The following is a 26,495-nucleotide window of genomic DNA, read 5'->3' on the forward strand; positions in this document are numbered from 1 at the left end:
TCTCCAGTTACTGAGAGATAGCGTGAACTTAACATTTACCGCGGAGGTAATGCAGGCCATACTGGCACTGTTGTTTCTCCAGGGCCGCCCATCTGGTCATTTGGCACGTTATCGGTAACAACATCAAACCGATATCCTTTTATGTAAATTTTTTTTTTCAATTTATTGCATCGGACAGCACATTTTTGGCCATTTGGAGAAATCCAGGAATCCTCTGATGGTTTCTTTTAATTAATCGATCACAACTCTTTTAACCTAGGCGAAGTCTGGCCCGATCACGTAAAAGGGATGTGGTTTTTCCAAAGATCTATTGTATACCGCGCTCACTCTCAATTGCTTGTGGAGTCCTACACGGCATAAAATCCTTCAAAGCTAAAATGAATCTAAAAACGATAAAACGACATTAAACGTTCGTAGATATCCAATTGAGTCTTCAAGCACAATACAACTTAAAGCAAACTACTTTTAAAAAAGTTCAAGAACAAATGCTTCAAAGATCTATTTTATACTGCGCTCACTGTGCATTGCATGTGGTCAACTACACGGCACAGCATCCTGCAAAGCCAAAACGAATAATTTTACAGTTAGATCTGATATAAATTCTGATATATATAATCTATCGGACAAATAGCTGATCGTTACGATCAATGATACGACATTAGGATCGGCCGAAAAAGTTTTAATTTTGTAACGAAACCATAGTATAAGTAATGAATAGCTGAATGTGAATGTGTATGCGAGTGTAAGTATGCTGAATGTGTGTATGTGTGCGGCACTCGGTTAGAGAAATTTCCTATGCCCCAATCAGAGAAACAGACAGACAAGATAGACGATAGTAGACAAGAAGATAATAGAAGCATTGGCCAAGAGCTGGACATGAAAAAGCATCTTTGACCGGACCGCTTAAAGGCAGCATTCATTTTTTTGGCCATTTTTGATGATCAGAGGCCTCACTGTCTTTCATCAGGGAAACTTAGGGGCCACACACATCTTTGGTGACGCGCCATTTAGCCGAAACTTCGCTCTAAGCGATTACCACCTGTCTTTGTCTATGGTAAATTAGCTTGGAAGTCAGAAGTTGGCCACAAAAAAGGCATGTGAAAAGGTTTTTTTTCCACTATGGAAGCGACATTCTATAGGAAGCTATGTACAGGTATATAAGTAATATAATTTCTTATTACTAAGTTGGCATCTCGTTGGTCATCGAACAAAACGACGCATATTTGACTTAAATCGCATGATTGAAGCCAACTTAATGGATAATTAAAAAATCGATAAATACACCTCAATACTTTTTAGTATTATACTTTTAAGCCTTCCTAAGATAGGTAGCATGAGGCAGAGGCAAGGAAGGCGTCAAGGGTGCTAAGGTGTTTCCTTGGTATAGCGGGGGCGCGCCGCCAGGTCCTTGCAGGCAACCTCCCGATCCCGACTCGCTAGCGTGTATGCGTGGCGTTTCCTTAGTGTAACGGACGCGCGACGCACGGTCTTTGGCGTCAAACTCCCGATCCGGACTCGGGAGCGCGTGAGCGCGGTCTTTCCTTGGGGTATCGGAGGCGCGACGCTCAGTCTTTGGTCCGTCAAGGATCCTGTAGCTCGAACCGAGGCGAACCGAGTGTGTTTCAGCAGCGAACACAGGAAAGGCCATCGACGCGCCCGTGAGTGACGGGCGGAAATCGCCGACGGCGGAACTGTGCGGAACCCAGGAGGAACAGCAAGGATCTGAAGCGGAGTTCTTTTAAGAATGAGAAAAATTTTTTATTTTAATCAAGAGGTCTCTAAATAAAAGCTTTGTAACGTTGTTAAGCAGTTCAAGCTCTGTAAAACTATGGTGTGCTAAGATATCATCAATTGACCCGCCGACTGAAAATCTGAAACTGTTTAAGGACTGTTATGAAATATTTTTTTACGCGATGAACCTTTTTCTCAATGTTTTGGATACTCTTGCAGTTTAACGGATAGCGTTGATAGATCATTTGCGAAAAAATCAATACTAATGTGAAATTTGATATAAGAAGGTATTTTTTGTTATAAATAAAAAAAATTTTTCTAGGCTTTCAAATTTCTTTAAAACATTATAATAACTGCTAATTGTACATCTGGATCTTTTTGGTTTCACTATAACCCACGACTTAGTCTAATGATTCACGAAACTTAATCAATGTTAATCAAATCAATAATCAGGAATATCTTTTATCAGAGGTATGAAAGCACCCATTTATGACCGTCAAGCCCCTTATAAAAGGCAGAGGCAAAATTAGAGGTTCATAAGAAGATCCATTGTAAGATTTGTAAATGTCTCAGTTTAGGCTCACTATTGAAAAGAATATGAAGATTATGAAGAAGATTACGAAGAAGATGAAGATTTGAAGATTTCCGTGGGTCTAGCATGATTTGGTGGAATAGTTAAAAAATTTGACGCTATTGTTAAATTTTTTGGGCATTTCCGTCGTGGAGATTCACTTACTCCATATTTAAGGCTGTCAGTATAGATATGAAAGTTTATTGAATCAATATATATTTTTTTGCAATATGCAAAAACAGTGGCATGAAATGTTCTTATATTGGTACTTTCAAGTTTTGTTTATAATTTTAAAAAAAAGTCGCACAGCAAAAAGCATAAGTGTTTGGTCATTGAGAGTTTTCAATGCCGGGAAATGAAAGACGAATTTAATTACAGTACGTTATATTTTATTTATGCTGCAGGCAGATGAAACTGGGATCAACCATTGTGATCATCCAGTTTATGGTGCTAAGCAGTGACTAATAAAATGGACAGAGAGTGCGGCTCGACTAGACATACGCGAAGCTAAAGCTCTCGATAGTGGAGAGGGCGGCCCGACATAGTGATTGCGAAGCTTAAGCTCTCTTAAAATAGGCCCGTTGAAATCGAGCGGCCGAGAAAGAGTCGGCTTGCGACCAACTAAGGCGATTTATCCATACTTTAGCTTAATAAATAAACTCTAACTAATTATTACACTAAACATACATAAACATTATTTTAACATTATTTAAACATTAACATTAAACGCCGTGCTGCTGCTTGACCCGACAATAAGCTTTCTCTGCAATTAAAAAATGAACTATTATTTCCGTGTGAGTGTATGTACATATGTAATGTGGAATACATTCAGATGGAATCATCTCTTTCTTGATCAGCTTTAAAAGTTGATTCGATATAGTCACATCCGTCTGTCCTTTTTCATACGGATAAACGTGTTGACTTTTGGGACTTTAAGAAAAAAAGCTTTAAGATTTAGCATGAAGATTCCTACGATAAAAACAAAGGTCGAGGTTTGTCAAATTTTTCCCAGCCAAATTTGAGCAAACCGAATGTTAGAGGAAGAAAAAATGTACATTCCGATTCCCAAAAAATTGGAACAAAAGCTTCTATAGTAAGCAAGCAGATTTTGTTATTAAGTAGAATTGATTTTTAAAATGATTTCAGTAGATTTAAAGCATCAGCTACCGAGGTTCCAATTGGATGGTTCCATCGCAGAGCAGAGGATAAAATTAACTCGCTCAAATTAAAAGATCGATTCGTTGAGAAAGGTGGTATCCCGAATCCGCAAGCTGGGTAAAGGTTCGTAAGTGCAGGCGTCACGATCGCCTTTACATGAGCAGAAAAAAGGTAAACTTGAGACTGCAGACAGAGTCATATCAAAAGGCCATTCGTTGAAATTCCGGCGTCCCGTATTTCAGATACGGCCACCTATGATTTAGATTCGGGAAGCTGCAGCTGAGAAGCTGATCTCTCGGTGATGAGATTGACCTATGAGCTGGAATCGAGCAGCGCTCATCTAGCGCTTTATCACCAATAACTGGCAGACAATGCGGTGGCAACCTTGGAGTTTAGGCCAACTCCAAATCGGGTGCTGTCATCGTACATGGCCTACGAAAGGCTGGAACCCCCAGACGAGCTAGTAACAAGGCTAGATAGCGAGAAAAGCAACATTGGCTTCATAATAGGGCATGACTCCAATGCTCACCACACTCAGTTGGCAAGTCTCTTTTTAACTTTATATTCAAGTCAAATCCGGCTCCTTAAATAGGGGAAATGACCCCCTCTTATTATTAACAACCGTAAAAAATCAATAGATTAAACATAAATTAAACATAAATCTTTTGAAACAAAATCACACCAAAGCCACCACACTATCCACAAATCGTAGAAAACTTGGACACTCTGGTGCAGCTCTTCACTGAAACCTACAACAACGCCTTAAAAAAGGCATGCCCCAAAAAAAACGAAACAAACCCCCCTGGTTTGAGTGGAACCTTGTTTAACCTTCCTGGCCACATATAAAGAAGCCATCCAAAAAGCGAAGCGACGCTCATGGAGTTCCTTCTGGTCGGATGCAGAAAACACAACTCATGCTGCGAGGCTTAAGAAAAAATCAAGAAATAAGATGGCACATATAATAGTTTAAGTGAATAATATCTAGCCCTTCTACAAGACATCCACTTCCCGGGATGCTTCTCAGAAACAACGACGAAAGCGTCTCTTCAACGAGCTTCAAATTAGACTTTGACCAAAAAACCCTACACTGGGAATGAACAGCTTTAAGCCCTACAAATCATCGGTTCTTGACAATTCCTGCCAAACACAGATTGCGGGATGCTTGCATTATCCTAGCATTACCATTACCTAGTTTAACTTTAAATATTAAAAAAAAACAGAGGCACACCTTCAGAGACAGCCCAAAGAACCTAGGGGTTGCGCTACATAAGAAGCTAAACTGGAATCTAAATATGAAAAAAGGTCGAAGAAGGCCGCTATAGCTCTCTTTAACTGCGAAAAAGCAATAGGTCTAAAATGAGGCAAGTCACCTGTATTGGGATCTCTCACTGCCATAGTTATAAAAAAAACAACCTTATAGAAGTTGGAAAAAATTCAGAGAGCTGCAGAACTATGACGCCCTCAGAGCCACTCCAAACGCAGCTCCAAACGCTATAATTAACCTATAAGATCCAGAACTTGCTGGTATGGGACATGCAAAAGAGGCGGCGATCAGGCTAAGAGAAACAACAACAAGAGCCCGAACAACATCGGGCTCCCTACTCTTTTACTCAATGACACCCGAATTTCTAACAGCACAGACTACTAACTCCTGAGGAACACATAAAAACTCCTTTTAGCACCATCATTCCTGAAAGGGAGGAACGGGAAGCTCACTTCGTGCAGGTTGAGGCTGTAGATATCTAAAACAGCTGATCTTGAGTGCTGGGCAAAGAACGTCTGCCGTGGACCTCACCCATTGGTAGAGGGCTCCAGTTAGCGCTTCCAGGAGGAAGCGTAAAACGACGCCGGCAAAAGGCACCTGTATCAGCTCCTTTTTTTCCTAGAGCTAAAAAATCCAAAATCCACGCTGCGTCTTACCCACATTGGGCGACTGGTCTGCGTCTGCACCACATTGGCCGGCAGCTATGTTACCTGGCAATAAAATGGAGGTTTGGAGGTTTTTATAAACTGGTTTGTACAAATAGGATGTTTGTATAATCTGCAAACCTGGCAGCAAGTACAACATGTGATTAAAACTTGGCCGGTGTCTCAGAAATAACTACAAGTGAGACCTTAGAGAAGCTTCAGGCGTTCGGACGGGGAAAGAAAATGAAAAGAACCCCTCCCAAGCAGATGGCGAGCGAACACACCCCGAAGAGGCATCGGGACCAGCTGTTCCCGCTGTGTAATTCCCCAGCCGGAAAAAAAACCAAAACTCCAAAAGAACCAAAAAAACAAACTGGAGAACCTTTTCACAAAGGTGAACGACCAAAAGGTCGTAATGAATAACTCTTTCGAAAGGTTGAAAGAGTTGCAGAAGTTGCTGAGGGAACAGACCCTCACCGCCGCTAATCAGAAGGTAAGGGCTAGGTGCGGATGCAGTCGGGAAGCGCCGGCCGGAAAGGAAGCGTTCACGCGTCGAGGAAGCGACGCAGACCACACCGGAGCGACAGCATAGTAGCAAGGACGAAACGTCCACCGGAGATGCCACCTCCAAATAGTGCAAGCCAAATAGCTGGAAAAAAGGACGTTAAGCAAAGCCAGCCCAAGAATAGCCGCCCCGACGTGCTCATCATACGGTAAATGCCGGATCCACGTACGGAGATGTCCATAAACTATTGTAGTTCCAGACAAGGAGGCGTACGCTCTCGAGCTGCGGCAGACCTTTTCCCAGGTGCTGGGCGAGGCAACGAGCGTTCGTGCGGTCCCAGGGGAGACCACTCGATCTGATCCAGATCTGCGATCTAAATGAACTAACCACGAAGGACCAAGAAAGCCGTCGGAGACACCGTCATTCCTCAAGGCTATCTGCCTCATAGACCTTACCGACGAAGGCCTAGAGCGCTGCATATGCCAGAGGTTCCAGGAGGCTGTTATCTTCGCAGGAAATCTCTCCCCATTACTGTACGGGTTCGGGGAAGACCACTTTACGGTTGATGCGATTTCCATGGTAAGGAGGATCACAGCCAAGGCCATCGAGGGGACCTTATGTGCGGTCGGAAACAAGGAATTCTACCTGATCGCCACACTGGATATAAGGAACGCCTTTAACACAGCCTGGTGGGACGTAATTGTGGAGGCGCTTCACAAGCTCCGAGTGCCTAGTGAAAATAACAAGGTCATACCTTAGCGATCGTACTATGCGGTCTGCTGTAATGTACCTCAAGGCTCTCTCTTAAAGATTGTACGCCATAAGAGTTTGCTGGGGCTTCCGCACTATCTCGTCATCGCAGGCATGGTCCCAATCGACCTTCTCACAGTGAAAAGGGTCAATACGCAGGAGAATTCCTAAGGGCAGGTTTTCAAGAGACAAGAGTTTTAAGATCCTAACCAGGGAACTGGCCTTCGAAAGTATCTGTAACGTCGTGGGGTAGTAGTCTCAAAGTTTAAAGGTGAGAGATCGTTAAAGCTCTGTTAGTCGACAGTTTAGGTTGCGTTAAGCTGGTGTTATGTCCCGTGTAGGCCCGAGCGAAAATATGGTTTCCGACATCCATTAAGAAGCCGAGATTAAACCTTTGAGTACAAGAGAATATTGTATTCGTGTGAATGTATATTAATAGAGAAAGTATCATGTCTGACCCCAAAAAGTATATATATTCTTGATCAGCAACACAAGCCGAGTCAAGCATTAGTACAAGAACATTTTTTGAAACACTTTTGATACCCAACTATTTCTATAGGTAATTTATTTCTAAAAAACAAATTTCATCCAAATGCACATGAGTCGTGTGAATGTATGAAACATAGAAAAGGAATCATTTCCGAGCACTTAAAAAATATTCAGCATCAGCATCAACAGCTGAGCCGATACAATCATGTCCGTCTGTCCGTCCGCCCGAATGAGCGCGTGGACCCAGAGACTATACTAGATAGAGCAATAGGATTTGGCTTGGAGATTCCTACAATACCCGTGCAGCTTAAGTTTGTTTCAAATTTTTGCTACGCCCCAAGAAGGAAGTTATACGTGCCGACGGATATGAAGCAGTAGGTTCTAAAAAAAACCATGATGCACCGATTGAAACAGATGCAGGTGACGAGGAAAATGCTGGAGAAAGTGGTATCCAAAGGTTGGCGACACGGATTGGGCAATGGAACATAATTTGTACAAAACGGCCGAATGGTTCGCGGCGAAACTCTCGTATCGTGGGTCCGCACACTATTGCCAATAATTGCCATTTGAAGGGACTTCCCTTGTGATACCATTTTTGGGATCTTCCCTTTCCGTGTTCTGAAGTAGTGGGTCAGTAGTTCGCCCAGACTGAGGCTATGGTAAATGGAAGTTAAATTGTTTGTAGTTCGGTGAATTAAAAAAATGTAAATTTTATTTTTTAATTATACAACTTGGTGTGAAACCTTTATTTATTAAACGTGATTATTACAAGACACTTTTGATTTTTCTTAAATATTTTTTGTCAACCGTTCGCGGTCTCGGTCAAAAAGGGACTGACTTCTTAATCCTAAATCTGATCCAAAGAACCTCGGCCATAAGTTGTGTTTAGATTAGAGGCTTAAGATGAAAATGTCGCATCTTATTATGAAATTCGATTAAGCTGATCGATGCAATTTGGTGGGTACTTGAAACGCAAAAGGCGTAATTTATTGGGCTTCGGAGGGAAGCTGATGTTTACTTTTGATTTTGATTTGTTTATGGGGAACCGAGATCGGACCTCAGAGCCAAAGACAAAGCGGAAAGCAAAAATATTGTTTATAAAATTCATAAGTGGAAAGCCATAAGTGGCCTGGATTTATGGGTTGGATAATTGAGCCAAAGATCAAGCCAAAGGCAAATGCAGAGATTGAAAATATTGTTTATAAAAGCCATAAGTGGTCTGTATTTACGGGTTGGATAACTCTCCCCCTTCTAAAATGGATCGTCCCGATTCAATATGAAATTCGTTTAAATGATCTCTTAATTCTGTTAATAAATTTTCTTGGTTAATAGATTTTTCTGGTTCAGGCCGATGTTTTTTGGTTACAAATAATATAGCATTTTTGTATTTTATAATAAGTGCAAGAATCAAATATATAATAATTAAAATTAATAATACAAAGGTAAGTGATATTTTAGTATTCTTAATTTTAACGAATGGGTTTAAAATGTTTATATTATCTAAAGAAAGATCAGAGTTATTTGATAATATGTAATCGGATATTTCATAATTTTTGAAGTGGTTCGTAGTTACGTATTCAAGAATTTTATTTTCCAAATTGGTATATGAGATATTATTAATTTTAGTTGTACCATTAAATGTTATTAAAAACGAGCCGTTTAAATGGGAGTTGTTAACAATATTGTTCCCATTTATAAGAATGGCACCATCTTGTATGATGTCTATTTTTTTATTTTTTTCTCTTATTTTTTTACAGGTTGATTTCTCACCATTTAATAATCGGGTAAAACAAGTTTTTTGGTTACTTAGAGTGCAATAATTATTAAAAAGTTCGTTCTCAAAATTAGACATTTCGTAAAAAATATTTTCGCATTTTGCGACTTGATCGCTTAATACTAGTTTTCCATCGATTTGGGATATCGCTCTAGCGTGATATATTTCACATCTGTTTTTTATTATTGGGTATTTTATATAAATTATTAAAAGTTCTTTATGCAATGCGATTTTAAAAGAAGAGATGTCCATTAAATCAGCTATAATTACTGGTTTTTGTTCATGTTTTAATATTTCCAAAATGTCATCATTGTTTAAAATTTTGGTATTAAAAACGTCTATTTTTGCTAGAGTGATTGTGTCAATTAAATTTTGCAGATCAAATGTTAATAATCGCAAGCGATGTTTTCGAAGTGGTAGATCTTGATCAATAAATACTTTTTTAAAATCATCGGAAAAAGATTCTATTTCTTTGAATAATCGGGAATTGATAATAGACTGCTTATTATTGTTTTCAATTAATTCATTAATTTTATTCTCAACTGTAATAAAATCATCATGGTCCGGAGTTCCAGCTAACCATTTCCACACGGTGCCTAACTCATTTATCCCTCTTTTTGATCTAGTTGATATTAATTGCGATAAAATTAGTTCGATTACTTTTATGTCATATTTAATTTCCCATTGTGACCTTTTATAAGTATCCCTTTTAATATTATCTGATTCCAAATTTATTATTTCTTTATAAAAGCTTAAGTTAGTTACGTGGAATAAATCTGCGTATGAATCGTACGTCAATACGTCTTTATTGTCCTTAAATAGAAGATATTCGTGACTTGTATAGTCAATTATTTCAGATTTTGTTAATAAAATAAGGTGTAGTATGAGCACCTGATAAAACCTTTTCTGGAAAGAAAGGAAAGAAAGGAAAGAAAAAAAAAGAAGATATATAAATACATAGAATTTTATATTATCTTTGTGAATAATTCTATTTCTATTGTTGATTATTATTTTGTTGGGTAAATTTTCTTTAACTATTTGTTTTTTTAATCTGGTTTTAAGTTTATTTCTTTCCCCGTGTGTCTTTTCATAGCCTACCTGTCCTACATGATATTCTTTTTCTTTTCTGTTTTCATTATGTGTTTCCAACATTTTCTCTTGAGTATTTTTCAAAAGTTCAGGAATGTTATCGTGCTCTATTTTATTATATAGTATGTCAAAAGGTTTTTGGTTCGTTGTAGAATGAATGCTCTGATTATATTCTTGAGCGGCTCGTATTACTATTTCGGAAAAGTCAGTTAAATTAAATTCTTCCTTAATGCATCGAGCTAATTCTGTTAATGTAGAATGTGCCCTTTCAACTTGTCCGTTTGACGTGCTGTGCCTCGGGTCTGCGTAATGTAAAGTTAAATTGCACCTTTGTGCGAAAGATTTAAATTGGGCCGAGGTAAAGCTCGGTTCATTATTGGTCATTATTACTTTGGCTTGTGGAAAATGTTGAAGTTCCATTACTTTAGAATGTAGAATGTGCCCTTTCAACTTGTTCGTTTGACGTGCTGTGCCTCGGGTCTGCGTAATGTATAGTTAAATTGCACCTTTGTGCGAAAGATTTAAATTGGGCCGAGGTAAAGCTAAGTTCATTATTGGTCATTATTACTTTGGCTTGTGGAAAATGTTGAAGTTCCATTACTTTGTTTTCGATATTTAATTTATTTTGGATTTCTTTTACTACTAGAAATTTTGAGTAAGCCTACACGTTATGAAAGTAAGACCTTGCGCGTAATATATGTCAATGTGTAAATTTTCTCCTTCTTTACTTGGAATTGGGGTTTCCCCAATTGGAATTTTTATTGGGTGCCTGTTATATTTATTTTCGTTACAAATCACACAATTTTTAATATATTTTTTTAATTTTTTAAAACAGTTTGGCCAATAATATAATTTACTGATCTGTTTGTAATTCTCTTCTAGCCCCCTATGAGCACGGCTGTGCGTTTCTTCTATTATTATAGCTTTATCTTCCTCGTTTTCCACGTCTTGTAGAAAGATTCTTTTAAAAAGGAATGTGTTTGTGAAATTATTTTTTAATGGTAATTGAATTTGAAATAAGTATTCTAAGGTACAATGAATTCCTACCGTAATGTTAGGTGGAAGATACTCTCTTAATATAGTAATTAAATTTTCTGGTGTGTCATATTCAATTAAATGTCGTGTCCTGTCAAAGATTTTCAGTGACTCATGTATTGTATACCTCCCCGTTGTTAATAACAGTTGTTGTTTAAATTGATTAAACGGTTTACGGGTCTCTTGTATTACATTTTCAAAACTACTTTCAGCTGAATGCTGTGTGTTCTGATCTGAGTCTGACTGGTCTGTTTGTTCTATATCGCTGTTAGTAATATTATTTATCTGAATTCGAGATAATGCGCCTGCAACTACATTTGTTGTACCGGGCTTATATGTTATTTTCGGTGTAAAACTTTGTATGAAAGAATACCATCCTTTCATATCTACATTGGGATTTTTATCCCAAATTATGTAAGATAAAGATTGATGGTCGGTTTGAATTTCAATTCCAATAACTCCGTATAGGTAATTTCTTAGATTTTTAAGAGCCCATACTATCGCTAAAAGTTCCTTCTTATTAGTAGCATAAGCTTGTTCTGTATTAGACAAGGTTTTTGAAATAATTGCGACGTCTGAGGCGTCGGTGGTCAAGGTTAATTGTTTATTATAGTCCGGTTGAACTAGTTCGACTTGAGCAATGAGATTTTCTTTCAGCTCGTTAAAAGCTTTAATTGCTGCTTCATCCAGCTGAATTAACATTTTTGTTGACATTCTTTTTGAGATTTTGCCATTATGACCTCCAAGATATTTTGTTAGAGGTTCGGCTATGTAGGCGTAGTTTGTAACAAATTTTCTATAATAGCCCGTAAAACCTAGGAAACTTCTTAGTTCCCGAATATTTTCTGGAAGCGGATATTTACTAATGGTTTCAATTTTGTCTGGGTCTGTCCTGATGACGTTATAGGATGGCATGTATCCTAGAAAACGGGTTTCGCGTTTGAAAAACTTAGATTTTTCTAAAAAGATTTTCATGTTTGCCCTCAATAATATATTTATAATTTTGTTTAGATCTGTATAGTGTTGTTCAATTGAGTTTGAGAATATTATAATGTCATCCATATAGACATGACATGTTTTCCCTATTTGTTCTCTTAGAATAACGTCCATTGCTCTCTGAAAGATTCTTGGTACATTCGTTAATCCGAATGGCATTCTTAAAAATTCCTATTTTCCATTATTTATTGAAAGCTGTTTTTTCGACATCAGATTCTTTCATTAGTATCTGATGAAATCCTGACTATAAATCTATTGTTGAAAAATATCTTGCTTTTCCCAAATTTGATAGAATTACTGATGGGTCTTGCATTGGGTACCTGTCAGGTATAGTACTTTCATTCAATTTTTTTTAATCAATGACGAGTCGTAATTTACGGCTTCCGTCTTGATTCTCTTCTTTCTTTGGGACTACCAGAAGTGTTGAATTGTAAGGGCTTCTGCTAGACCTTATTATTTTTTCTGATAACATTCTTTTGATTTCGCTATTCACGAAGTCGTTGACAGATAGAGCATACGGATATTGGTTCCCGTTTATTGGCCTATCGTGGATAAGATTTATTTCCCCCTTTATGTCTGTTCTAAAAGGAATTTGCATATTTATCTTTGAATGCTCCTTTTCAATATAGTGAACTATCTTTTCCCTCAATCCGCCTAGTTGGTCGGTACCTATATTATTTATTTGATTTTTGACGGTATTTACTTCGTCGGCACTCTCAGGATTTTTAATTCCCAAGATATTTTTATTTTTATTGACGGATATTTCTACGTCGGCGTTCTCAGGATTTTTAGTTCCCAAGATATTTGTATTTTTGTTGACGGATATTTCTACGTCGGCGTTCTCGGGATTTTTAATTCCCAAGATATTTTTATTTTTGTTGACGGATATTTCTACGTCGGCGTTCTCGGGATTTTTGATTCCCAAGCTTTTCTCACTATTTTCAATAATTAATGAATCTGTGTTTTCGCTACCATTATCATCAAAATACTTTGTTAAAATAAATTCTTTTAACGGAAGAATATTATTTTCTTCAATTAAACGTATATCATTTTTTCTTCTCATTATCATAATATTTTAACTTCTCCTGTTTCCCATCATATTTCAAGATTCCCTTATCTATATTTATTGTAGCTCCAATATTTCTTAATAAATTGAATCCAATTAAAATATCAGATTCTAAACCTTCGATTTCATAAAATAATTGTTTTGTTTCAAATATATTTATAATGTGGTAATACCTAATAATTGAATAGCCATGAACTGTAGTTACCTTTTTGTATATTGGTAGCTCGTTTTTATTTTCAAAAATTCCCCTTTTTATGTAACAAGCAGTGGCTCCTGTATCTATTAAAACTTTTAGCTGCTTCTTGGTTTTTCGATCTATCCTATTTAAATAAGGCATTCCTCTGTAGGGGTCTGGTCTAAAAAATGGTCTTCAATGATATTATTTAATCTGGTTACTTTATTAGCTGGCTGACTTTCTGTTCCATCTGATTCCCTTTTTTGAGCTTGAGCTTGCTCTCTTTCTTGATTTGTGCTATAGAAATTTGAACGATTTTTATTTTGATAATAATTATTATTATATCTACCTTGATTATCGTTTGCCTGCCAATTATTATATCTTCCCTGGTTACTATTTGCCTGCCAATTTTGGCTCGGCTGCCGATTGTTATTAGATTTATTCTGGAGTTGAACCGGTGGATCAACAACCATTGGCTCGATAGCTTGTTGCTTATGATTATTATTTTGATTATTATTTTTCCAAAAATTTCCCTTTTGTGGCCAATTGTAATTTTGGTTATGATTAAAATTATTTCCCATTTTAGTGGTTTTATTATTTTGTCGCATTTGATCAAATCGTAAGTTGTTTCACCGATATTTACTTTCATTTTTAAATCCATTAAACCTATTTGCGAATTGAGCACGGAAGTTGTTTGATTCTAATTCTTGGACCTTTGCCAAAGCATTGGGCAAATCTGGTGGATTTAATGAGAAAAGAATTTCTAAAAATAGATCCATTAAGTCCGGATATAAATACTCGTAGAGCATTTCCCCTTATTGAATTGTTTGTTTCTTTGGTAATTACACTGTCCTTTCCGCATGTCATTATTGTTTTGTTTATTAGTAAGGTCATTTTTTATTGACTTCGTTATAGTACTCAGTAATTGTCATTCGTCCTTGCCTGAGGATACTTAGTTCTGACTCGAGAACATGTATTGGTCGTTTGTCACTATATATAAAGTCCAATCGGGATAAGATTGCTTTAAAGTTTAAAAAAGTGCCATGATTGGTAAGAGCATCATGGGCAGCTCCCATAATTTTATTTCGTAAAATTTTTAAGGCGATAAAATATTGTTCACTTTCAATTTTATGGAGACTCATTACAGTTTCTGCAGCTTCCCTCCAACCTACATATTGTGTTGGTTCCCCTGTGAAATTAGGTAAGGATTTTACCACTTCAAGTATTGTATCGCATTTTATAGCTGGGTCAATTGTTTTTGTTTTATAATCTTCCACAGTTTTTGTATCTGTGGCTAGCCTTCCCTCTAAACATTTTACTTTCCTGCTAACTTCATTCAATTGAGCGTTTATTAGTTGACCGCGCGAGTTCCGTTTATGTTTAACTTATTTTTTATTAAACAATTTTTTTGGAGCTTTGTGTGACGCGGCCCCACGAGTTGGGCACCAGTTAAATTGTTTGTAGTTCGGTGAATTAAAAAAATGTAAATTTTATTTTTCAATTATACAACTTGGTTATATACAAAATTATACAAAAACCTTTATTTATTAAACGTAATAATTACAAGACACTTTTGATTTTTCTTAAATATTTTTTATCAACCGTTCGCGGTCTCGGTCAAAAAGGGACTGACTTCTTAATTCTAAATCTGATCCAAAGAACCTCGGCCATAAGTTGTGTTTAGATTAGAGGCTTAAGATGAAAATGTCGCATCTTATTATGAAATTCGATTAAGCTGATCGATGCAATTTGGTGGGTACTTGAAACGCAAAAGGCGTAATTGATTGGGCTTTGGAGGGAAGCTGATGTTTCCATGTCCCATATGTGAAGTCTGCAAAACACCTACTCCTACGAGCGGTAGGGAACGCAAGGCTGACCGCGGAGGAGCTGCAGACCGTCCTCGTTGGAGTCAAGGCCGCCCTGAACTCACGACCCCTGGGCGCTCTGAGTCAGGACCCAAGCGACTGCGAGGCGCTTACTCCCTGGCACCTGTGGACAGGTGGGTCGCTCATCGCCCCACCAGCACCGCGGACCCCGGACCAGCAGGGGTGCTTGCGGCGATGGTGGCTTGTCTCGTCAATCAAGCAAATGTTTTTTCAGCGATTGTCCCGGGAGTACGTCTTGGGACTACGGGCGCGGTCGAAGGGGCAGAATCAGGAGGACGACATCCAGACGGGTGAGCTGGTCCTGATCGCAGAGGATCACTAGACGCCACAACAGTGGCTCACAGGAAGGGTAGGAGCAACGCACGCCGGCGCGGACGGAAGGGTCAGGGTCGCCGTCGTCAGGACTAGCTCTGGAGCGGAGTATAGGAGAGCAGTCCACAAGCTGGGGCGGCTGCCAGCTCGAGTTATAACGTTGACGAGGCCACATCTTTCGTTTTCGCTTTCGATTTTTGTACATAGTTTGCGGCCACTCTTATTTTTTATTTTTTATGTTTTATCATGAGAGATAAACTAGTCTCATTCAACAAATTGTATATTTGGTGTTTTCATTAATAATTCACTCCACCGGGTTCTGTTTAGTTGGTACATGCTGCCAGGTGCTATCATCTGACCACTCTTGAATTTCAGCTACTCTTTTCGATACGAACGTTGAGAACGACGATGGATGGGAACGAATCCAATGAAGAATTACTTCTGAATCCGACCAATATACACTTCGTTCGATCGGAACTTTTATTAGAGGCTTTATCTTTTTAGTTATCATTCTCTTTAATGGTCTCTATTAACAAAAGTTTAAACATTGTACAAGATGTAATAAAGTGTTACGGAAATAATCACTTGTCTGGGTTAATTGGAGTAAGCGCGAAGATTATGTTCTAAGTACTTTCTTAATATTCCATAATAATTAATTAAACGTAACAAAATGTTACAACAAACGAATTACAAAAGCTCCAACGAAAGCTTCCAAAGTGAAACAAACAAAAAAAAAATCAGTAAAGAAACGAAAAAAAAAGAAAATAGTAATCATGCGTCTTTTGAAACTAAATGTATTCAATAAATTACATGATGCGCCACATCATGAAACATGGTTTACATACAATTCAACAAAAAAACAAAAAATATGAATCCCAATACAAGTGAAACCAAAATTGTTGCATATCTAACACCTAACAAAAAAGCGCTGTTTGCGCAGATGCAACTGCTGCTGTTTCTGGCGATAGACCGGCATATTCCGGAGCATGAATACGGCTGCGAAGAGCACGTAAAGGGACGAGAGCATGATGAACACGGGGAAGGAGAAGACGCTGTGCGGACCGGACCTTGCGTTTTTCAATCGGTGGTGCGTAGACAAAGCCATCATTCCAGTTCTTGTACTCGCACCTTTCTCCAACGAACGTAGTCGTCTTTGCCGAGGCACGAGTGCAGGACTGTGCTGTTGTCCATTGGATGGTAGAAGCAGCATCCCCCGTTCAGGCGAAAGTTGGCCTTGTATTCCTCGCTACACGGCAGTAGCAGCACCTCGGCGGCGTTCTTCCTCTTGTCCTCGTTTACGGAGGGTAAAGTGGTTGCTCCAGTTGTGGTTGCTCCTGGAGTGTTTGCAGCTCCCACTGGCTGACAAAGGCCATGCTGCTGCAGCTCGTGAGCGTGCTCGTGGAAGTGATTGTGCTGATGCTGCACAATATTAAGCGTATGCTCTCGCAGTAGTAAGAACCGGCTCGAACAACAATCTGTGATGGCGACAATTGTTGAGAGCACGAAAATTACTTTGATTATTTGATTAATTAGGATTGGCATCATTGGAAAACGCTAGCTAGCGTCGAAAATTATCCACAAAACGGATTATCCACAAAACTGGAATGTTATATGTACCCATAGTATAGGAGAGTTCTATACCTATAGGAGAGTATAGAACCACATCTGCAATTTGGCGTCGCAACAGAAACAGAAACATATTACACACTTGCATCTTCTTGGGACTCTAGCGCTTGTGGATTTTATGGAAAAGCAATCCAGCCGCCAAAAAGCTTAAACATTATAATTGCTAGTTCCTGCAATAGGATCTTTCCTTTTATAAGTATAGGGCTTAATAGGCCAAGGGGGTGAAACAGCTTCGATGTCACCGAAAGAATGTTCCGCTTGGTCGCCCTTTGACCCATGACTCAAGCATGAATTTCAAATTTAAATATATCTTTAGTCAGTTCTGAGTCCGAAAGTGTTATTGGTTTAACCGTGCTCTCGGATGCAGTAACTTCAGACGAGTTTGAAAACCACGTGCTCAATTCAAACGCATCGTTTTGAAGAACCTGAGTTACTTCAGACTTAATTGTCTTAAGCTCCTCATTGCAACCAGCACCCGTTAACATGTCGTCGACGTAAAAGTCGCACCCAATAACTTCGGCAGCTCGAGGGAATGTATTTTTCACAGATTCACTCAACCTCTTTAAGGGGTCCTTCACCTGGATTTGGCCGAAAATGAAGCAAAATTTGAGAATGGATTGCGGGAAAATGAAAAGACATACGAGCTTGAGCTTTTGAACTTTGATTCGTTGTTTATTTACGATAAAAAAAAGTATTCGATATTTAGGAAATTCAAAATGGCGCCTTCAAAATGGCGGATCTTGTCGACCTCGTTTTTTCCGCTTTGTCAAGTGTCGGGCCGCTGGTAGTGAACGGAAATTAGAAATGTATATAATTTATTAAAGTTGATGGAATTTCCTATGGCTTATACCTAACGACAATCAATTTTGGTGAAAATAAACCAATTTTATGGGCGTTTGAAAAAAAATTGACATTTTTCCCCTTTTTTTATACCCTTGCAGAGGGTATTATAATTTTGTCCAAAAGTGTGCAACGCAGTGAAGGAGACATCTCCGACCCTATAAAGTATATATATTCTTGATCAGGATCACCTCCTGAGTTGATATGAGCATGTCCGTCTGTCCGTCTGTCCGTCTGTCTGTCCGTCTGTCTGTTTCTACGCGAACTAGTCTCTCAGTTTTAAAGCTATCGTCTTGAAACTTTGCACACACCCTTCTTTCCTTTGCACGCAGTATATAAGTCGGAACGGCCCGGATCGGCCGACTATATCCTATAGCTGCCATATAACTGATTGATCGGAAATGATATAACTTTTGTGTTTTTAGAGTTAGAGAGTTCAAATTTGACATGAGAGCTATTTTTGGCAAAACATTACGTCATGCCAAATTTCATAAGGATCGGCCGCCTATATCTTATAGCTGCCATATAACTGAACGATCGGAAATAACCCAACTTTCGTGTTTTTGAAGATAGAAAGCTGGAATTTAATACAGATTCTATTTTTGGCCAGTTGATCCAACCTACCAAATTTCATTAGGATCGGCCGACTATATCTCATAGCTGCCATATAACTGAACGATCGGAAATGTTTTTTGGTAGAAATACCAACTTTGGTATTTTCGAAGATAGAAGTTTGGGACTTTTTTTAGAATTTGTATTGTAATAAATTGGATTATATATTCCTATTCAGATAAGGATCGGCCAACTATATCCGATGGTTGCGATATATATCCGGTTTTAACTGCAAGGGTATATAAACTTCGGCTCCGCCCGAAGTTAGCTTTCCTTTCTTGTTTTATTTTGATCTTGTTTAACAATTATAAATAAACAATTTTTCTTGTCAATTTTAGGTATAAGCCATACAAAAAAGAATATACTTTCAAACGCTTCTTGAATGAAGGAAATCGGATCAATAGAACGAGCCATGTGCTTGACATGAGTTCAGAAAACATGGTTTCGAGAAAAACGCGTTTAAAGTTTTTAGAAACTTTGCCTTTCGATAGCTTTCTTGTTATCATGGGTATGTTTGAAATGTCTAGCTCATGAACTATGCGTCGTATCGAAATATCCTTTGGTACATATATTCTAGACACATAGGACTTTCATTTTATGTAAAAAATAAAAATCGATTTTTTCAAAAAAATTCAGGTGAAGGTCCCCTTAAACACCTTATGGCCAGGAATGGGGCTGGCGCAGTCCCATATGAAACGGTGTTGAGCTTGCACAGTTTTAAGGACTCTGATGGGCCTCCCCTCCATACTATCAACTGGTATCGCCTATCGTCTTCATTTACCATTACTTGGCGATACATCTTTTCTTGGCGATGCATCAATCTGTTCAGTCGGAACCGTAGAAGAGTTGAATATAACTCTTCCTGGATGGTAGGACCAACCATCAACAGATCGTTTAGGCACTTCTGTGTTGATCTCTTACAAGACGCATCAAACAAGACTCGTAATTTGGTCGATGTGCTTTGAGGCCGTAAGACACACTGATGGGGTATGACGTAGTGTGGAGTAGCAAGAACATCATTGCTTGTTGGGGACATATGACCTAAGGATTCGTATTCTTCCGTAAATTCCAAAAACCAAAAAATTTTTTTTTAATTTTTTCCATCTATCGACTCGAGTAATTCTTCTTGGCAATTCAGGCTTATTTGGCCAACGGAAAACAGTTCGAAAAATGACTCAGCTCCAATTAACTAAGGATCTTCAGTCTATCCGCTGAAGTTTATAAAAATATGGGTCTGCTAAAGGCAAGTTCTGTGGTAGGTCCCAATCTTTCACGTTCACTGACTGGTCAGGGTGATAACCCGAGATAGTTCTCAAAATCCAAAAGTCGAACGGAAACTCACTACCATTAATTGTTGACTTCACCACAGTCTGTATCTTTTTCTTGACCTAGGAATTAGCTTGACTAATTCCAAGCAAGTTGATACACAATTCCTCCCTACGGATCTGTAAGCGTTGAGCAAGATCTTCAGTAATGAAGTTCATTTGCCCAGAGTCAAGTATTGCTCGGGACAATATGTGCTCGCCATTTTTAGTTCTAACGCTTACGATCGACGTCGCTAACAAAACCCTTTCTAGGGATGACTCATGCAAAGCATGTGACGTAGAAGGGCCATCAAGATGTAGCGCTGGAGGAGTATGTTTATTTGGTGGTGGTAAGGCCAAGTTGTTTTCGGTCACAATATATCGGTGCAGAATTTTGTGGTGCGATCTTGCACATATTTGACACCTAGTCGTAAATCGACTTCGCAACTGTGTAACCTTTTCGCATACAATTTAAGCATAATGAGGCTAACTTGACAAACTCAAACCGTTGCATTACAGCAAGGCGAGCGAACGGACTACACTGGGCAAGACTATGGTCTTGTGCGTTGCAATAACTGCAAGCTTGTTTATTGGAAGCGGAGCAAGCCAACGAACTCCTATTGTGCTGCTTCCCGAACCCGATTTTCTCCTGTTTTGGCTTGCCAGTCTCTTCAGCGGACAGGTGCTGGTACCTACAATTTAATATTTTTTCGAAATCGGACCGCAGCGGCAATTCCTCATAATTCAGTGACTCTTCCCATTTTTCTCTGGTCACTGGATCTACTCTACTCAAAACTAAGTGAATGATCATTGAGTTTGCAATTTTAGTGTCATCTCCTATGGATAATAGTGACCCATAGATCGATGACACTGTGTCGATGAGACCTCTCAACGACGACGCAGACGGCTGGGAAACTTTCGGAAGGCTCAATAATTTGCTTATTTGGTTCGCAAAGATGAGACATTCGTTATCGTAAACTCTTTTTAGACTAGCAATAGCTTTGTCATAATTACTCTCGGTGACTTGGAATGCCTTGATAGTTCCTAAGGCTTCACCAGAGAGGCAAGAAATTAAATGGTTAAATTTCTCGATGACAGGAATGTTCACATCCTTGTCTACTAATGTCTCAAAGAGACTCATGCAATTTTTAAACTCCGAATAGTTTCCACTGAATATTGGCATGCCAAACTGGGAAGTCAAGCTCGAGTTGGGGCTGCAGAAATTGCAGTAGCTGGTGGGGACTCTTCAGCTAACGTGAAGGCATTTAATAATGACATCACCCTTGCCTTAGTTGTTATCTCTAATTCTTCCAACTCGGCTCCAAATTCATCTTCCTCATCTAATGGCTCGATCTGGTCTTGCAACTCGTTTGCCTTAAATATTGTCTCATTTAAAACCTGAAGCCTGCACTCTAGCTCGGTCTTCACTAAAGGAACTGACCCAGCTTCCAAACGTTCCTCTAACCGGCGAATGCTTTTTACCCTGACATTTAATCTTCTTCTTAATTCATCAAGAGTTGTGGATTTTAGTTTCTGTTTATTACTTTCCATATTTAAATATATTTATTTTTTAATAAACAGACAACGATAAAAAATTTAAAATTTTGTGTTTTTTTTATTTTTAAATAAAAATTTCTTAATTTATTTGTTAATTTGTAAAAATAAAAATTTTTTATTTTAATTATTTAATTAATAAATAAATTCAAAAAACGAAAACGAACGAAAAAAGATGTGGATATGTATTTATGTTTTTGTCAATTTTAGCCACAGATAGTTTGTTAATTATTTAACTAAACTAATCAAATTGTTAAGCTCTACTAATTTCAAGTACATATGCGCCAAGAATTGAAAGGAGGGTGCAATATTTCAGCACAAGACGAAGATTTAATTTGTCTCTTCTCAACTTTCAATTTTTTGCACAAATACCTGGGGTTCTGCCTTGGGATCCTTTAATCCCGCTGCCACTTTCCTTTTGCAATCGATGCAGGTGCACGGCATGGAAGTAGATGGGTTTCGATGAGTGGCGATGATCCTGCGGTGATGATCCTGGCGGCGTGAGCGGTTTCACGACGCGGTGAAATTTGTTTTTTTTTCTTTTCCACTTCACGGACGCGTCGCAGCTCTTTAACTTGTATTTCTTTTTTTATACCCTTGCAGAGGGTATTATAATTTTGTCCAAAAGTGTGCAACGCAGTGAAGGAGACATCTCCGACCCTATAAAGTATATATATTCTTGATCAGGATCACCTCCTGAGTTGATATGAGCATGTCCGTCTGTCCGTCTGTCTGTCTGTTTCTACGCGAACTTGTCTCTCAGTTTTAAAGCTATCGTCTTGAAACTTTGCACACACCCTTCTTTTCTTTGCACGCAGTATATAAGTCGGAACGGCCTTATATACTTTGGTGTTTTTAGAGTTAGAGACTTAAAATTTAACATGAGAGCTATTTTTGGCAACACATTACGACATGCCAAATTTCATTAGGATCGGCCGACTATATCTTATAGCTGGCATATAACTGAACGATCGGAAATGGTATTTGGTAGAAATATCAACTTTCGTATTTTTGAAGATAGAAGCTTGAGACTTTTTTTAGATTTTTTATTGTATTTAATTGGTTTTATTATGATGTAATCATAAGGATCGGCCAACTATATCCGATGTTTGCGATATATATATCCGGTTTTAACTGCAAGGGTATATCAACTTTGGCTCCGCCCGAAGTTAGCTTTCCATTCTTGTTTTTTTATTGACTTCGTTATAGTACTCAGTAATTGTCATTCGTCCTTGCCTGAGGATACTTAGTTCTGACTCGAGAACATGTATTGGTCGTTTGTCACTATATATAAAGTCCAATCGAAATAAGTTTGCTTTAAAGTTTAAAAAAGTGCCATGATTGGTAAGAGCATCATGGGCAGCTCCCATAATTTTTTTTCGTAAAATTTTTAAGGCGATAAAATATTGTTCACTTTTAATTTTATAGAGACTCATTACAGTTTCTGCAGCTTCCTTCCTCCAACCTACATATTGTGTTGGTTCTCCTGTGAAATTAGGTAAGGATTTTACCACTTCAAGTATTGTATCGCATTTTATAGCTGGGTCAATTGTTTGTGTTTTATAATCTTCCACAGTTTTTGTATCTGTTTCTAGCCTTCCTTCTAAACATTTTACTTTCCTGCTAACTTCATTCAATTGAGCGTTTATTAATCTGTTTATCAATTCCACTGTTAAACCGCCGGCTGTGGCTACACTGCCTACAGAAAAATTTGGTGCTGAACCTCCGGTTGGCATTGTTAAATTTAATTCACAAAAGCTATTTATCAAATCTTCCAGATTTATTCTTTATATTATTTGTTAAATCGCGCATCTTACTTTTTGCAATATATAAATCTTATTTTATTTTTCTCAAGTTCCCTGATCTTAATTTATAATCTTTAATTTTTAATTAATTCCTCACGATATTGTCCCGTTGGGGTCTTCCTTCTGTGTGGTTGATGGTTGATCGTCCTTCCTGGATACAGTTGAATAATGGATAGAGAATGTCCTGTCTTCCTTCCTTGGTTTTTCTTGTTGGAGCGAGATGTCGTTTTTATTTGAGAATGTCCTGTCTTCCTTCCGTGGTTTTTCTTGTTGGAGTTGTCGTTTTATTTGTTTGTTCTTGTTTGTTTTTTTTGTGGGTTGATTTTTTTAGTTTTGTGTTCTTGTAATTGTTTGGTTTAAAATTTCGGTCCACTTTTGTTTTAATTCACTTTATGGATTATTTCATTAATTAATTTCCATTTACTTTGTTGTTAACGATTACTGTCACTTGGTAGTGTCGTTTGGTAGATGTTTTAATTTTTCCACTAAAAATGTTGAGTTGTTGACCGCGCGAGTTCCGTTTATGTTTAACTTATTTTGTATTAAACAATTTTTTGGAGCTTTGTGTGACGCGGCCCCACGAGTTGGGCGCCAGTTAAATTGTTTGTAGTTCGGTGAATTAAAAAAATGTAAATTTTATTTTTCAATTATACAACTTGGTTTTTTTTTTTTTTTTTTTTTGTAATAGCAGGGGAACGTTTATTTAAAACTGTCCATTAGGGACAACAATTAAATGTTATCACATAAACTTCACTTATAGATAATTTTAAATATTAATATGGTAGAAATAAATTAGAGTAGTAAGGGGAGGTCCAGCGGGTGTGTCCTTTTTTGTCTTCTGGGCTGCTAGCTGTTGTCCAGCAGGGAGCTGGCCAACCGGTTCGGGTGATTATGAAGCCTCTGCATGTAACGTGCTCTGCTTCTTTGTATCTCGTCCTTGACCCAAGGGAAATTGAGAACCTCGTGGATGGTGCGATTGTCATGATAGACGTGGGCCCCAGTGGCGATTCGAAGGGCTCTATTTTTTCGCGGTCTCGGTCAAAAAGGGACTGACTTCTTAATCCTAAATCTGATCCAAAGAACCTCGGCCATAAGTTGTGTTTAGATTAGAGGCTTAAGATGAAAATGTCGCATCTTATTATGAAATTCGATTAAGCTGATCGATGCAATTTGGTGGGTACTTGAAACGCAAAAGGCGTAATTTATTGGGCTTCGGAGGGAAGCTGATATTTACTTTTGATTTTGATTCGTTTATGGGGAACCGAGATCGTACCTCAGAGCCAAAGACAAAGCGGAAAGCAAATGCAGAGTTTGAAAATATTGTTTATAAAATTCATAAGTGGAAAACCATAAGTGGCCTGGATTTAAGGGTTGGATAATTGAGCCAAAGACAAAGCCAAAGGCAAATGCAGAGATTGAAAATATTTTTTATAAAAGCCATAAGTGGCCTGTATTTACGGGTTGGATAACTTTTACGTGTTCTATTGGGATCTAGGACTGTCGCATCTGAGATGTCTAGAATGTGTTCCCACTAGCCAGTTATGACTTCGACAACCGTGCTAATTTGAATCCTCTCAAATCAAACATCCTCAGAAGTTTGGATGTTATTTTATGTGAGATAAAACGCGAAAGTTGGCGGGCGTCAGTTTGAGACGGAAGTCCAACTGAGTTGTTTCTTATTATTTATGGCTTGTTTAAATCGAAGCTTGTATGAGGCTATGGGAATTTCAGTTTCCTCCATTTCGGAGCGGCATATACTGGCTATATCGCAGTCTCGTGAAGATATGATCTACAGGCTGAGACAGTTTTTAATTTGCTTGTGATCGATCGAATTGATTTTATGGCCGCTTGGCTGTCCCTGAAAATCTTTACTTTACCGTTGGTGATGCCTGATGCTTTGAGGTATTGTAGTGCTTTCTTAATTGGCATCACCTCATCTTGGAAGACGGTGCAGTGATCAGAAAGTCTAAAGGTGACCTTGATGCCCATATGTTCGGAATATACTCTTCTTCCTTCTTTGTTTTTAATTTTGAGCCGTTGAAACAATTGTATTATTTTCTAGGAATCGGTCACGCGCTTCTTTAAAGACTGCTAGGTTTGTTTGAAAGTATTTCGACCTTTGTTTTTTGCTCGGTTCATCCTTCTTATCATTCTAAATGCACCTAGCTATCTCTTCCCCAATTTCTCGCAGGGCCTCTCAGAGCTCTTGAATGTTAGCCTCCTCAAGGGTTGGTTCGATTATTATCTTTGGAAAAATGTTCTCCTTTTCCATCTTTCCGTTCTTCGATCCTGAACGTTGGGAGTGTTTTATTTGCTGCTAGCGTACGAGAAGCTGTACTGCACTTTCACAGAAAGAATAAAAAACTGAACCCATGCACGGTCAAAGAAACTGAACCTTTTCATGGTTATACATGAATATTGCATAGGTGGTAAATTAATATAGATAAAGCACAAAATAAAAATGGTAAATTAAAATTTTTTAAGGGTGGATTGAGTCACAATATTTTTTTTTTTTTAATAGCAATTTTTGCTCAAGCTGTTGTTGGTTTTAAAAACAACGTTAAAAAAAATCGACTGAAAGGGCGGGACTAATAGAGCGGGTCGAAAATGAATAAATGCATCGCCAAGCTTGGTTAGAGCCGCCAGAATGGTTAAGGCCTGCAATACCCGAAAATTTTAATGATGATTTCTCCTCAGCATTTCGCTTTCAGCATTTTTACATTCATGATGAAAGTCGCCATTAGATGGTATTCGTTAACCATCCGTTAAGGTTTATTAACTCATAATTGTCGTTTTCTAGGGGTAGACTTGGTTGATAATTCGGTCACGACAATATACTTGTCTATAAGGTTCATTCGCCCATTTTCAAGTTATGAATGAGTCGTGTTTTACGAACAAGATAGAGGCGGACGGCGGCAGGTTCTGCATAAGGACTTTGAAACTGCTAACGTAACAGGACAAAAACTTGTTTATCACAGCATCATAAATTGACATCAGATCCCGCTTGGGAACGAGCTTGGGTTAAGGCTTTGTGGGCTTTGTAGTCCTCCACATTTTTATCCATGGACGCAAACAGCTGTACAAGAAGCGAAAGGTATTCCAATTGTCATTGCTCGCATTATATACACCTCGATCGCTTTTCGTTCGGTTGTTGATCGTCGTTGGTACAACATCTCTGCTAAATCTCCACAGACCGCTATCTTGCCGACTCTGACTACCATCAAAACGTCATTCAGTGGATTCAGTGGAAGATCTACAAAATTTTGTCTAAGAAATCGTCTTTGCCGATAAAAATTGGAATGTATAAAA

At 38.3% G+C, this 26,495-nt stretch overlaps 1 protein-coding gene and 1 pseudogene across 10 annotated transcripts in view; one reads left to right on the top strand and one right to left on the bottom strand.

The window, feature by feature from the left end:
• The window catches only part of Pzl (Piezo-like), a 472,153-nt gene that overhangs the window by 311,098 nt on the left and 134,560 nt on the right, over positions 1-26,495 (top strand). The window lies entirely within an intron of this gene.
• LOC138926211 (protein gurken-like) lies at positions 16,353-25,175 on the bottom strand (annotated as a pseudogene).

Source organism: Drosophila bipectinata, chromosome 3L (assembly GCF_030179905.1).
Source record: "Drosophila bipectinata strain 14024-0381.07 chromosome 3L, DbipHiC1v2, whole genome shotgun sequence".
Classification (NCBI taxonomy): domain Eukaryota; kingdom Metazoa; phylum Arthropoda; class Insecta; order Diptera; family Drosophilidae; genus Drosophila; species Drosophila bipectinata.